Source organism: Anolis sagrei, chromosome 1 (genome assembly GCF_037176765.1).
Source record: "Anolis sagrei isolate rAnoSag1 chromosome 1, rAnoSag1.mat, whole genome shotgun sequence".
In the NCBI taxonomy this organism is placed as follows: Eukaryota; Metazoa; Chordata; class Lepidosauria; order Squamata; family Dactyloidae; genus Anolis; species Anolis sagrei.
Window position 1 is genome coordinate 160,907,849 of NC_090021.1, and position 14,185 is coordinate 160,922,033.

The 14,185-nt window shown below is 38.3% G+C and overlaps 1 protein-coding gene across 6 annotated transcripts in view; it reads right to left on the reverse strand.

The window, feature by feature from the left end:
* The window catches only part of AGAP1 (ArfGAP with GTPase domain, ankyrin repeat and PH domain 1), a 406,754-nt gene that overhangs the window by 141,287 nt on the left and 251,282 nt on the right, over positions 1–14,185 (reverse strand). The gene's annotated exons all lie outside the window — the stretch shown is intronic.

A 14,185-nucleotide genomic window follows, 5' to 3' on the forward strand; every position in this document is an offset into this window, starting at 1 on the left:
GTGGATGTCATTTGTTAAGGTTTCCCCATAATATTTTGATTAGAAAATTAATTAATCGTGGAATAAATGGAAACACTGTCTGATGGATTCAAAATCGGTTGAAAAATTGAAGGACACATGGTTCAGCATGGAAGTTGATCTTATACAGTAAGTTGAACCTGTTTCAGCAATGCGCTGCTGCAGTAAAGAAGGCAAATGCTATTTTAGCCTTCGTAGGAGTGGAAACATAGTTTCCAAGATGAGGAAAGTAATAGTCCCACTATACTTTGACTTAAGATGTTCTTATGCCAAAGCAAAATTCTCTGTTGAAATGAAGTGAAATGTTATTAACACCCCCTCACCAATTTTTTAAAAAACCAACAGGGGACAGCTCGTACGTAACTTAAAAACTTCACAAGTCAAAGTATTAATTCTCATCTAAAATACTGTGTTCTATTCTGGTCATCTCATTTTAAGAAGGATATAGTGTAGGAAGTATGGTACTAGGTATGGAGAACAAAACCTATGAGGAATGAACTGGACATGTTCAGTATGGTGAAGAGAAGACTTAGGAATTGCATTATTAGATCCCTTAAATACCTCAAGTTATTTATTTAGCTCACAAAGAGTAGGGAGCAGACTGATTCTCTATTGTCCCAGTGGGTAGGGCCAGACCTAATGATTTTTAAGTTACAGGAGAGTAGATTTTGAATAAACTGAAGAAATAATGCCTCAATAATGAGAGCCGGTCAGTAATACTGTAGAACCAATTGCCTAGAGAAGGTGGGGTCTCCTTCTCTGGATGTCTTCAAAAGAGGTTGGACATCTACATACTGGAGATGCTATAGCTTGAAAACCTGCACTGAGCAAGAGGATGGACTCATTGGCCCATGAGGCCCCTTCCAACTCGACTCAAAGTTATAGTCATTCAACAAAATCCTCTCAGTCAAAGCTAGTTTATAATTATACAGAGTGAGATTCAAAATTTGATTCTGTAGTTAGGAGACTGCCTAAGTAGTGTTCTGCTCAGCAATGCCCTCAGTGACAGAGAAGCACGGATCTCCAGGGTGATTTTTGTCAAGCTGCACTTCTTCTGCTAACTCAGTGGTAACAGCAGGATATAAAGGAGTGTGTGCGAAAAGGTAAAAGAAACTCAACACATTTTCTTCTCTGACATTACAATGAACTTCTCTGACATCAGAATGATTTGTACAGCTATCCAGTTATATACTTGATATAATAGATGCACAAATATGGAAACACACACAGTGTCTAGTGGTGACAAAGGACCTCTTCACATGGAGGTAAATCCCGTGGCATGTGCCAGTTTAGCCCAGGTCACCAACAGAGCTGGCCAGTTCCCGGCAGACGATATTGATACAGCTCTGTGGGTGAAGGAGGTTGGAGCCGGTGCATGTCGCCACCCCGGCAATGGGAGGCTTCCTGTGTTGCCACTAGACTCAATGGTGAAAGCCACATGCTCTACAATTTCCCCCATGTAATTGCCCTCAGCTGGAGCTAGGTGATGCGGGGCTTGGGGCGCCAGATTTCCCACGCTTCCCCCCCCCCCCAAATGAAGCGCAGCAACTTCGGTGGCTGTGTGACAAAGAGTAGCATCCTTAATCTGTTAATGATGAGTACAGCTCCTATCATTTATTAAACACAAAGATTTTATTGCAGATCAAGAAATGTACTCATCAAGAAGCAAATTCCCCTCCTAACTTTCCAGAAGGACTTTAAAAACATAATCTGCTCCTACTTATGTAATACATTTTTAGAAGTACTGAAATGTTATCAAGAACATAGCAGATCAGTCTGCTACACTCTGAATTCAGTTGCTTAATGGGATTCTGCATCTCATGAGAGATATTTTTTTTGTGAAGTGGTCCTTGTAAAACCTTCACGCCAAAATCTTACATGCAAGGGCCAGCAGCCCTTTAGCATCTGTCTCACTTTCTCAGTTTATTAGAATTACCATAAAATACATGGTCAACTACTGGGCTTATTCAGAGTTCTGAAAGAGTGCCTCCGCAAATGCATCATGTACGCATCATCTGGTGGCTTTAGCTGATTAGCAGGGGGCAGTTAAATTACTATGCTAATCCATGTATTCTCAGCACTAGTTCCTTGATATGGATATGTGTATATGCTTACAGAAGAGCCTTGATTAGTTCAAGCTTCAATGTGTCAAAAGCTCCAGAATCTTTCCAAAGAATAATTTCATCTGTACTCATATTTCTAAAATGTAAGTGCTGATTTGAAAATGTACTTACCTCCACCATATGCTATTTTTCTTTAACGATTTGCATTTCAAAGTGATTATCACATTTATATATGTATGACTATCAGTATGTTGCCAAAAATGGCCCCAAATGAGCAAGGAAGATGCTGGTTTTCTATTGAATAAAATGTTTTTCATCTTCTAAAGTATCGGGGTGAAGAAAAAAACCTCTCTACGACAAGACTCTTTATTACATTCAAAATAGCTGTCTGATACTTTAAATCATTTTATTATGGGTTTTTTAAATTCACCAAACCGTTAATCAATAGTTACAAAGAACAAAATTACTCTCCAACCAAAATCAACATTATACTCAAATTAATTCAGATTCTTGTGATTAAAACCAGTAAGAGCACAAAAAAATGAGAGGATATACTCTTATATATGAATTAATATTATGAACAAGCCCTGGGCTAAGGCAAATTCCTAATCCCAACTAGATTAACTTAGGTCAATGGGGACTTGGAGAACCAACAATGACGTAAATTCAGTGGATTCAATGGGTTTACTTGCATTGGGATTAACAACTGGATGCAACTTTTTGAATTTTATTAATTAAGGAATTAAGATCATAAACAAACATTGTGAAATATTCCATTCATTCACTGTAAATATTTATACAATGCCTTTCAGAAGACAGTTCAAGGTCCTTTATAAAAACTATCCCATGCCTCTCAACCTTTTTAAAGGTTTTATTTGGTTCTTATAAACTCCTTATAGAATAACAAAAACAAAACAAAAAACAAAAAACCAGGAAAACGCAAAGTTAAGAAATTGTAACAGCAAGGAAATAGTAATCACAGAAACAGAAAAAAACTACAAATTAATTGAAAGCCTCTGAGACTCCACCACTTGATGTAAAGTTATCTGACTTTGATTAAAAACTAAGATTTGATTAAAATGAAATACCAATGTTTCTGATATTCAAATGTAGATATGTCAAAAGTCTGGTTAAACTGGGACAGGTGCAATTAAACTGTATACTTGAAATCTCTTCCATTTAAATCGAAGGGTGCTTAACTTTGTGGGGTGAGGAGAGGAATATACGAAAGGGTCGTGTGCCTTCAAGTTGTTTCCAACTTAAGTTTTTCTTTGCAAAATTTGTTCAGAAAGGGTTTGCCCAAGATACTGCATTTCTGTGGCTTAGCAGGGATCCGAATTCTGGTCACTGGAGTCCAAAATTCAAATTGCTACACCACGATGGCTCCTCAGGCTAACTTTATCACTAATGCAAAAATCTGTATCAGTGCTTCTAAACTATCTGATATGGCTGGGAGGCGGGGTGAGAAGTAACTGGGATTACCCCTCATGTGCCAGAGATGGTTATGTTCTAGAGATTCCTAGAGATAATGTTTTAATCAAATCTGTAAAAAACTGTAAAAAACTGCAAAAGCCAAACCTGAAAATGTGGAGGCCAACTGTTTATGAAAAACTATACATTTAGGAAATCAGTAATTTAACAGGCTTAAGCTATTCAAAATCATCACAGAGATTTTGGGACACAGTATGTTTCCATCTTTCATTAATCAAAGAAAATACTGCTTGACACATATGTTGAGTAACCACTAGGTTGCCAGAGTGAAAGCTGCCAGCATAAATGAAATATTGTGAGAGAGAATATTGATGACTGTTAGGGTTGTTAACTGGGAGGGCTTCTATACCTTGCATAGGAAGAGGAAATTTTAGATAGCAGTGCTTATTATATGGTTACATGGCAAGCAATATCTGTTGAAATTCTTCTTCAACTCACTCCAGGCTTCTTCAACTCACTCTGGCAATCAGGCTAAAACCTTATACTGACCTATCTGTGTGCAGGGCTTACCTCTGAATTAGAAAACAATTGCTCTATTAAGAGTATAAAGCCACCTCATAAGATTGATCATGGTTTGATTCTCCAAAACCTTAGGAACATTCAGTGATCTGAATCAAGTTGGTATTTCAACACTGGATGATACAATGGATTACCTGCTAAATGTTAGCTTAACAATACAAAATTTTGTTGATTCAACTGGCCAGCTCTAGCTGGGAATAGTCCAGTATCATCAACAATAGTAACATTCTAGGTTGGCTTCTCATCAGAGAAATCAGTGATAATCTGGTCACTCAAATAGAAATCCAACTGCTGGTTCCATTTTGAGTAGTTTCACTAACTCAATTGAATGGTATGTCAACACTTAAGTAAGTCGCACTGATTCAACTGATCTACAGTACTGGGACCAGTGATTGGAATAAGGCCTCAGTTCCTATCTAACCAATCTCTGCCCTTGGGAATGTAGCTTACTCATGTTATGTATGCTACAGAATTATGTATAGCCCATATTTCTATTTATCCATGGTGTTTAACATCTATTCTACAGGACACAACTGGAACAAGTCATCCAGAGGTTTCAAGGAAAGTATCATGTGTATACTGATGACATATTTAGATTTGTTAGGCAGTGGGGAACAGTTTGTAACAAGCCTAGGCATACAGGGAAAAGTGTAGCTAGAATGAATACAGATTGCTAGCACAAAATATCATAAAGATGGCAGAGCAGCTTTCAAATAAACTCTTGAGACAAAACAGCTTTTATATCAGTAGGATGATGGAATTGTTTTGGGTTTTAGTCCAAATTTTGAGGGAATTATCCACGGTGCTGTATCTATTTTGGAGATAGGGTTCAGTACTAGATTTAGCACCCTTCAATTCTAGATTCAATCTCAAAATGCATTTGATGTTATAGAAGTCACATTTAAAACCACCAGTGAGAGCGGAAAGGTTAAAGGCATTCCTTGGGGTGAAGGTGAAAAATATTTTGATTGCCCACATAGGAAAAGGAAAAGGCCATATGCAAACAGCAAAACATGACAACCAGTCAAAGACATCTAATGATCAAATTGGAAAATGTGGAAGGAGCATGGAGTACAGTATGATCTCAGTCTACACAGGACATACAATCCTAGAATTCACGTGGTTACGCAAAACCTCAAATAGTAAATCCTATTTAAATGAAGGACTTATGGTCCAAGAATACTATAAAGACACTTAGAAAATGCTTAGAGGTGCCATAAATTTCCAATTTGAATAAATGAAATATTTGATATCTATCTTGTGGATATAGGAGCCCTACTTTACAAATGTTTATATGCTGATGTCAGTTGTCTTCAAGTCAGAAGAGAGCTGGGTGCTTGATTTTAAGAGAGAACACAACACACAATGGACAGAATGTAAACTTGATGGAATGGAGAAAACTAGTCGGATATTGTCTTTTCTGGATACATATTTTATTAGAAGGACAAATGGCTACCAAAAGCTATGCGGCTTAATAGTAACATAGTGTTTTTTTTAACTGATCTAGAAACTAGACATGGGGCTGACTTCATTGCGGAATTATTCTGGGAAAAAAATTGTTGTTAACTTTGACTTATGATGACTTCAACTTTAGTATTCAGTGACATATCTTGACATTTCAGGATCTTATTTAAATTCCTTCTCCAGAGACTTTGTAAAGTCTTTTTTCTCCATTCCTTGAAAGGATCTTCAGTCTAATCTTGTTTTCTTGAGACCTTCTCCTTAGTACTTTAGGATTTCCTTAGGTTCTAACTTGTCAATAATCTGAATCAATAATCCCTTTAGGTCCTAATTTATATGCCTCCTTAATTGTTTTCTTCCATTCTTTTACGAAATCTCCTGTACTTTGTAGCTAACCTTGATCTCATTTGTCATAAATGACCTAGAATCAGTAGATTTGAATCATTTGGCTCATTCATTTGGTGTTGTAGTAGAGCACCTGTCTGAACAATAATTTTGACAGCTGGCAGAACTTTCCCCCCTAAAAATACATATTTTATTGTAGTATTCCCTTTAACCACCAGGAGTCACAATTTATTCATCGTGTACAAACAATCTAGGTAGTCTTTCATTTACTGCTCTTCCATCTAGAAGGCAAATCTCAGTTCAGGAGATGTTTACAGTCAGTTCACTTCTCTTCTTGTTCCAACAATAAAACATTTTTCACCAGGACTCTAGGGCATCATAAATCAATAAATCAACATTTATTTTAGCTAGGAATGAAAATCTCTCAAACTGTTTCATATATTTTTTCCCCTTTCAGATTTCACAATTGGTGACACTTTTGAAAATCAGATCCATCACTCATGAAGTGGGGCATGATGTCACCTCTAATCTGCTATGTTCCACTCTCTGGGGACTGCTCTCTAGGGACCAGGCTGTAGACTCAAGTGAGGACTGATCTCAAGCTTTCCATACAATTTTCTTACTGCTTAAATAATTTCTAACTGGCCAACACCATAATCATAGAATCATAGAATCATAGAATCAAAGAGTTGGAAGAGACCTCCTGGGCCATCCAGTCCAACCCCCTGCCAAGAAGCAGGAATATTGCATTCAAATCACCCCTGACAGATGGCCATCCAGCCTCTGCTTAAAAGCTTCCAAAGAAGGAGCCTCCACCACACTCCGGGGCAGAGAGTTGCACTGCTGAACGGCTCTCACAGTCAGGAAGTTCTTCCTAATGTTCAGATGGAATCTCCTCTCTTGTAGTTTGAAGCCATTGTTCCGCGTCCTAGTGCCCATGGTGCCCCTTAGCAGGACCAGTCAGAAGGACTGTCACATCAAATCCTTTTTACTTTTGACCTTGCCAGGCCAGCAGCTGAATGTTATTTTAGTCCAGTTGTATTATTAGCCATGGCTACTAATAAAATCATAGTTGTCTTCTCCTCTACCCCAATGTCTCATTAAGTGCCACCTCACTTGGGAGTTTCATTTAGTATCCCACCATAGAGTTTTCATGGCTTAAGAATATTTAAATGGGGTTTATTGTAAGCCCTGCAGAACAGTATTAACAAATGTTAGCTATTATGCTACTGTTGTTGTCTCTGCAAAGTCCTCCACAAGTGCTACATTGCCCCATGACTACTGTCTCCCACTAGCTACATTTAGTCTAGCGTCTCAGCAAAAGCCTGTTTGACATGGGAGCCACTACCAGAAGCACTGCTGCCCTCAACACAGATTCTTTCCTCACACAAGCACGTAATCCCACCACCATGAAAAGGAAGCATTGGTGGCTTCTAAATTAGCAGGTGTAACAATGGTGATTTCATCTCACTCTCACATTGATCAAATAAAAAAAAGAGAAATAAATCTGCTAGCTAACCTTAATGGCTATGTCTTGAACGAACTGGTCAAAGACTCAACTAGATCAGAACTGACCCTGGACGTTAAGCAGTTGTGGCCAGAACCTACTGTGAGATATTATTATTATATTTGCGTATTATTACATGAATGTTGCTAAATTGATTAGGAACAACAACCACACCATCCAAATTCGATTACACGGATATAGAAAATTGCTAGAGAACTACTGTTCAGTTATGCTGTCCATAATTCAAATGATAAAAGTAAAAATGAGAAAATTAGTAAAACACAGTTGAAAAGAAAAACAGTGTATCTAATTGCCTTGACTCCTTTACTCAACATCGAAATAACAGAGGACTAGTTAAAGTGTATGCATTAGGCAAGGAAAAGTACCACAAAATCCAAGTGCTCAGTACCATAGAATTAGAGACAAGAAGGCTTCCTAGGAACTGGCAGACTTGCCCAAAGAAGACTAAAATGGAATGTAAACCTGCACAACAGAAATTATAGGAGACAAAGAAGCCTTGTTAGAAATGAAATACAACAATAAAAGAACAAAAGGGGTAAGAAACTGGCTGGGAAATCAACTGTACTGTTGCATGACAAGAAAACATAAGTTCTAAAGATGGATATGGGAACTAGACAGAAGTTAAATGCGTTTTTTTAAGTCTCTTGACTATAGAAGTAAATCATATAACATGACAGAACGAATACTTCTAGAATGGCAATCTGAGGAACTGAGGTTGTAGATCTAATATTTTGTCTAATATTTTGTCTAATATTTTTGTGGAATATGTCCTGTTCAAACTGCTTCTAGCAGTGCAATGAAAAATTGTGTGTGTGTGTATGGTCTCGTTCCTCTAAAGTAGTCTTCCTATACCAGCAAACCCACCAAAGCCAGGCTTTTTGGGATACCAAGAACTGCAGGAAAAGAGAGAATGAAACTTCTGATGTGATGACACTAAAGTATTGGTGTAACATTATATTTTGGGACCCTATTAACACATTTAAAACACACTCTCCCATTTGAGATATCTTAAAGGATGATTCTCAATATCAACAGGGTATGGAGAAACTGCTGTAGCCATACGGAGTAACGGGACTGGTGGCCATCTTTGTCAGTCTCACATCCTTCAACTGGCTACAGGGCCCAGGTTTATCACAGCAGGGTTAAACCGCTAAGCTGCAGAAAATCCTGCTGATCGAAAGGTTGGCAGTTCAAGCCCGGGGTGGGGTGAGCACCCACTGTCAGCCCCAGATCACTGCTCACCTAGCAGACCAAAAAACAGAAATGTGAATAGATAAATAGGTACCGCTTTTAGCGGGAAGGTAATGAAAGGCGCCCATAATGACATATGGCAATTCGATCGGGAGGACGTCCAAGGATGTCAAAACTCCTTGGCATGGAAGATAGAGTGACAGCACCATCCCATGGCCAGAGTCAGGCTCCTGATGCTGGAAATGGAAAAGATGGGAAAAGCCTTTATCTCTATTTATGTATTGTCTGTCCTTGTTAATTGTATAATGGCATTGAATGTTTACTGTATATGTGTTCTGTAATTTGCCATGATTCTCTTTGAGAAGATAGAGCAGAATATAAATAAACTATATTATATTATTATTTATATGTGAAATGACTGATCTTTACATGCCCCAAAAAACAGGCCTCTGAGCAAAAGGACTAGAGGGTGGGTAATAAAACATCCATTAAAAAAAAAACTCAAGAAGGGACAAAGGAATTTAATACTGATTATTAACAGCTTTAAGCTTGTAGAAGGTAAATTGCTGGAAAGTGTTAATTGATTGCATTATCAATAAGGTAGGAAGGACAATCCAGACTCAAAAAGAATCAATGTGGTACCTACAAAAGTAAGCATTATCTCAAATAATTTGAGAGTTTCAGTAAACATGTGGATAGACCTTAGCTGGAACCCTGTTGTGGTGTCAGGCTATCTTAAAAACAACATTGTACATTCAGCTGCACTTCCTCAGCATAAGGCAGCATAAGGTTAATCCCTACTACAAATATTTATTCCACAAGTATCATCCCATTCACTTTTGACACAGTGCTGGAGAACTAAACCTTGCATGCTGGGTGAGCTCAAGGATGCAGCACATGATGCACACACTGTTATACCACTGTAGGATCAAAAATAACTACAATGGTATATATTAATGCTATCCTAATGTAAGGGATCCTGGCATTAATTACTTAGACTTCCAGTGTCTTTAGGATATATCCTCTCCCAAAAACTCATGAGGCAATGTAGAGGACATAGTATAAGAGGAAAGGATCTTATGCTGATTGGAAATGGCTAAAAAACAGGAAACATAAAGTACAATGAATGAGAACTTTTCACAGAGGAATGATGTGAGCTGTGGGGTCCCCTCAGGGATCCATACGGAAATTACTGCTTTTCAACTTGTTCGTAAAATATCTAGAGTTAAGACTGAACAGCAAAAAGGCTGGGTTTGCTGATGACATCAAGTTATCTGTGGTGCTTAAAACAAAAAAATGAATCCTAAAGAGCTCCAGACTAAGCCATGGCTATTAAAAAAGCAACTGAAGTTTAGAGTAAAGCAAATATAAAAGCATACTGAGTCACAAAATTCTACAGCTGGAATCCTGAATGGAACTAGTCTTCTTTTGCAATACTTTTGAAATAAAATTCCAGTTACTTCTTATCATGATAAAGCTTGCAAGACAAAACAGAGATGGTATAGCTGCAATGTAAGTTACTGTCACCTTGAGAAAATTCAGATTTATTTACTGTCAGTTCTCAGAACTGTACACAATTGTCAGTTCCCCTTTTTTACATGCCTCAATATATAAAAAAATAAATTACTCTAGAAGTCTTGATTTTCCTTAGGGTCTTTGCTAAGACTTCCACAGTGTTCACACAAATGGAATGACTTCATAACACAGTAGAATGGAAGTCCTCCTCAGAAAGCATGAATCATGTTTCCAAAAATGCACCACAAATGTTTCCAATGCATCACAAGATCCTTCCCCTACTTTCTTCTTTCAGGAATATAATCTGTATAGAATCAAGGCAGACACACCACTCCATGTTTCTAATTAAAAACAGCATCCAGGAGAACCCACTCAGAATAAGTCAATGAGACAAATATAGTCTTGTTATATATCATTAGCAGCAATCCTGGTAGCGAGATAGCTTCATTTTAAGTCTAACTGACTGATGAAGCTTTTAAAATAAGGTTAGACTAGAAAGGCATGCTTGGCTGTTGTTTCACAGCCTATTTTTTCTCACGCCTTTGAATAGCGCACTCATGTCTATCTCCCCAAGATTGTCAAATGACCCGGTGTTGTGGCTCTGTAACCCAGCTAATCAAAATGAAAATGAAATAAAGGAAAATGTCAGAAGTCTGAGACATTTTCACTTTAGCAGAAAAACAGTACCAAAACCTTACCAGCTTAAGAGGAGGGGATTATTTGTGACACGGAAAAAGCTTGCCAGGAAAAATGAATAAGATTATTAAAAGAAAATGCCATTTTAAACAAAAGAAATTCCTAACCATATAAAGCAACCATACAGAATGCATCACCATCGGGGTACACATGTCAATAGTTGGGCAATCAAAGTTGTAATGGCTTTAATATTGGTATTGGTAGACTAATACGGAATAGACTGTGGAATACCATGTTTCTTTTTTTACTAATTCTGTAGGATTTCGTTTTTGTTGCTGAAATATGTTAACATCAACTTCAAATCAAACAGAAGGATCTTTCAGCATTTCTAAGTAAAACTGCTTGCCTTCTGAATAAGAAATGAAATACAAAGCATTTGTTTGCCTTCTCTCATTCAATAATGTCTGTCTCCCAATAATGGCAAATTTCCTATCAAGTTTAAATATACATGTTACCTTTTTAAAAAAACAACCATTATTTAACGTCCCGTGCGTATATGAACACTATCAACCTATAAAGTGGCAAAAGATTGCAAGTTAAAACAAAATATAGTTATTAAACTATTTCCAGACCATTTTAAAACTAAAATGAAGAGAAACTTTCAGGGAGGGGGGTGGAGGGAAGAGAGATTTTGATCCAACATTATTATTATAATTACAATTATTTTATTTTAAAACGATTGCCTCTGTAACAGCAGCCTTGTAAATGCAAGTCTGCAGTGTGAGCAGTTTTGATAAACAGCCTCTGCGGGCCACACAACAGGGATAATGTATCCTTAAGTACTGCCAATGAGCTGCCATTCTGCACAGCCAATTACTTCTGTGCGTCTGTCACTCAAAGGAAAAATGACTGAACCCATTAGATCAAACCTTTGTCACTGTTCCTAATGCACTCTTAGGCCTCATTAATCTGAGGGAGCAGCAACACAGCCGCCGGTGCCTCATTGCCTCCCCCACAACAGGACCACGTGAAGCCTCTCATCTCTCCCCCAAGTGCACCACGTTAATCAAGCTCTCCTTATTACCCCAGTCCCTGTCACGGCGGAGAGCGCTCTCTCTCTTAAATGCTCTCATTATGGCCCGTCTTTAGAGCTGGCTGAGTGGAAAAAAAAGAGAGAGCGAGAAACAGAAGAGGAAAAAGCAAGTCCGATCACATTAATATTCATGACAATAATTAGTATTCTAGGTCACTGAATATTCATGCTATTAGTTTGGATTTTTATGGGTTTGCTGGATGTCCTGATTGCTGGAGTGTGGAGGAAAACAGCATGGTGGGGACTTTAGATGTCAATGGCAGTTCAATACTGAAAATAGGTTTGCGAACACCAACCCCCCCCCCCTTTCAGGAGGGGGCTAAATCAGCTCTTTCAACTCTCCTGATGGCTTCGGTATTTGAAAAATCACTAGACGAAAAGAGGAGGGATGAAAGCGCTTGATTTTCTTGAAAAGATTTTAACATTCGAACCGTTACTATTACAAAATATAACCACAAGAGCTCAACATAATAAGTTCAGTAGGACAGGATGAATCACTAATCCTAGAAGCAGGCACACCATGGGATGACACGGACACCACACTATCAGGAGCAAGAGTGAGCCGGATAGCAAGAAGGGATTATATTACTGCCACCCACACTGGGTTGCCTAAATGCTCAGGACACCTTCACAAATGCTGGGCTTGGGAAAAGTCATTTTTCAGCAGAGCCTGCTATTACCCAAAGCACCAAACAATGGTAAACAGATGCCGTATTTACTAAAGCACAAACTCTAAGCATATTTATATTATATATTCTTAAACTTCAGGAGAGGAGAAGGACAGAGCCCAACCACTATTGCATAGAAGGTTTCTTCTATGATCTCCCAATTGAAGGAAATGAAATCAGCATAAAAAAGAATGAACTTAGTCTGCAGTTGTCAGTACTGGTTTATATTATGGCAGTAAGGCTACAGTAAAACACTTCAGTGAGGTACTGTTTTAAAAGTAAACTACATGATATGTTTGCCTGATAACACTATGTAACAAAATTTGAAAAAAATCTGTTTCTGGTTTGAAAGTGTTGTTTCCTATTCAAATTGAAAGTAGTAGTTCTACTCCAGAGAGTTAGTTTTTGTGGCTGACACAAAGTATGTTGAATTTATTGAAACGCTATGAGATATTCATTGAAAAACTATAGGAAAATATGCTGCAGCATGTTCCATAAAAACAAAGTTTTTTTTTTCAGTTTAATAAACAATTTCCATGTTTTTATAATAGAACCAATTAGGAAATTACATTTATAAGCCTGGATCAAAAATCATGATATATAGTTTAACCAAAAAATCTTAGTCCTCCAAACTGCCACCAAAACCAGCATCCAATATAGGTACTAAAGATACTCAAGAAATGTCTAATATTTGATCCCAGGCAAAGAGCTGAGTGTGGGGACTGGCACAAAGAAGACCGACGGATGGCTACACTTGGCTGAAGTGAGAAACAGTAAGCTTTCTTCTCCAGGCAAGTTTAACTTGGCAATCAATTTCCATTCCATTGAAGAAGATGGAGGAAATCTTTCTCTGAAGTCAAACCTCCTAAGCACTGTGTCTGACATTTGTGTGTATTTTTAATATGATGTCTCTACCTAGCTACTTCACTGTAGGGCTGCTCTCCTAGCAAACATGGCACAAACCCACAATTCTCTTCTTTGCACAAAGTCCAGACACATTACTCTGCTAAAGTATTATCTAGGTTCAACTCTGACATGATAAATATAAATATCTAGGGTCAATAAAAATATCAGCTAAACATTTTATCTGCCCAAGGAAGGAAGGAAGAACAGCCCAATTATTGCTACGCAATGTGCAATATCTCAGAAAGTAACAATAGTGTAAGAGACACATCAGTCACAAACAGCGACTCCACCAAGTCCCACAAGAGGCTCAAGAAGAGCCATACCAGTCAAAATGGATTGAGAGGAATAGTACCAAGAGGAGCCCTGTCCAACTGGTGGTAACCCCCCCCCCCCCTCCACACACACACACTGAAGTTGCTACCTTAGAAGGCATAGATGAATTCCCCCCACTTTCTGAAAAGCCCTCTAAGAATGATATCACATTAGGGTTTGAAAGCAGGCGCTCTCACTTTCCGATCATAGAATCATAGAATCCGTGAGTTGGAAGAGATCTCGTGGGGCATCCAGTCCAACTCCCAATTGTGTGGCTGCCCCCTGCAGAATTCTAGGAAATGTATTTTAGAGCCGTAGCAAATTACTGGAAGCGAGAGCGAGCTTGTGCTCGAGTTCGCTCTGAAGCCCCGCCTTTCCCCCCCCAAGGCTGCTCTCTCTCTTGCTAGCGTGCCTGTTTTCCCTTGCTAGGGAAGCGATG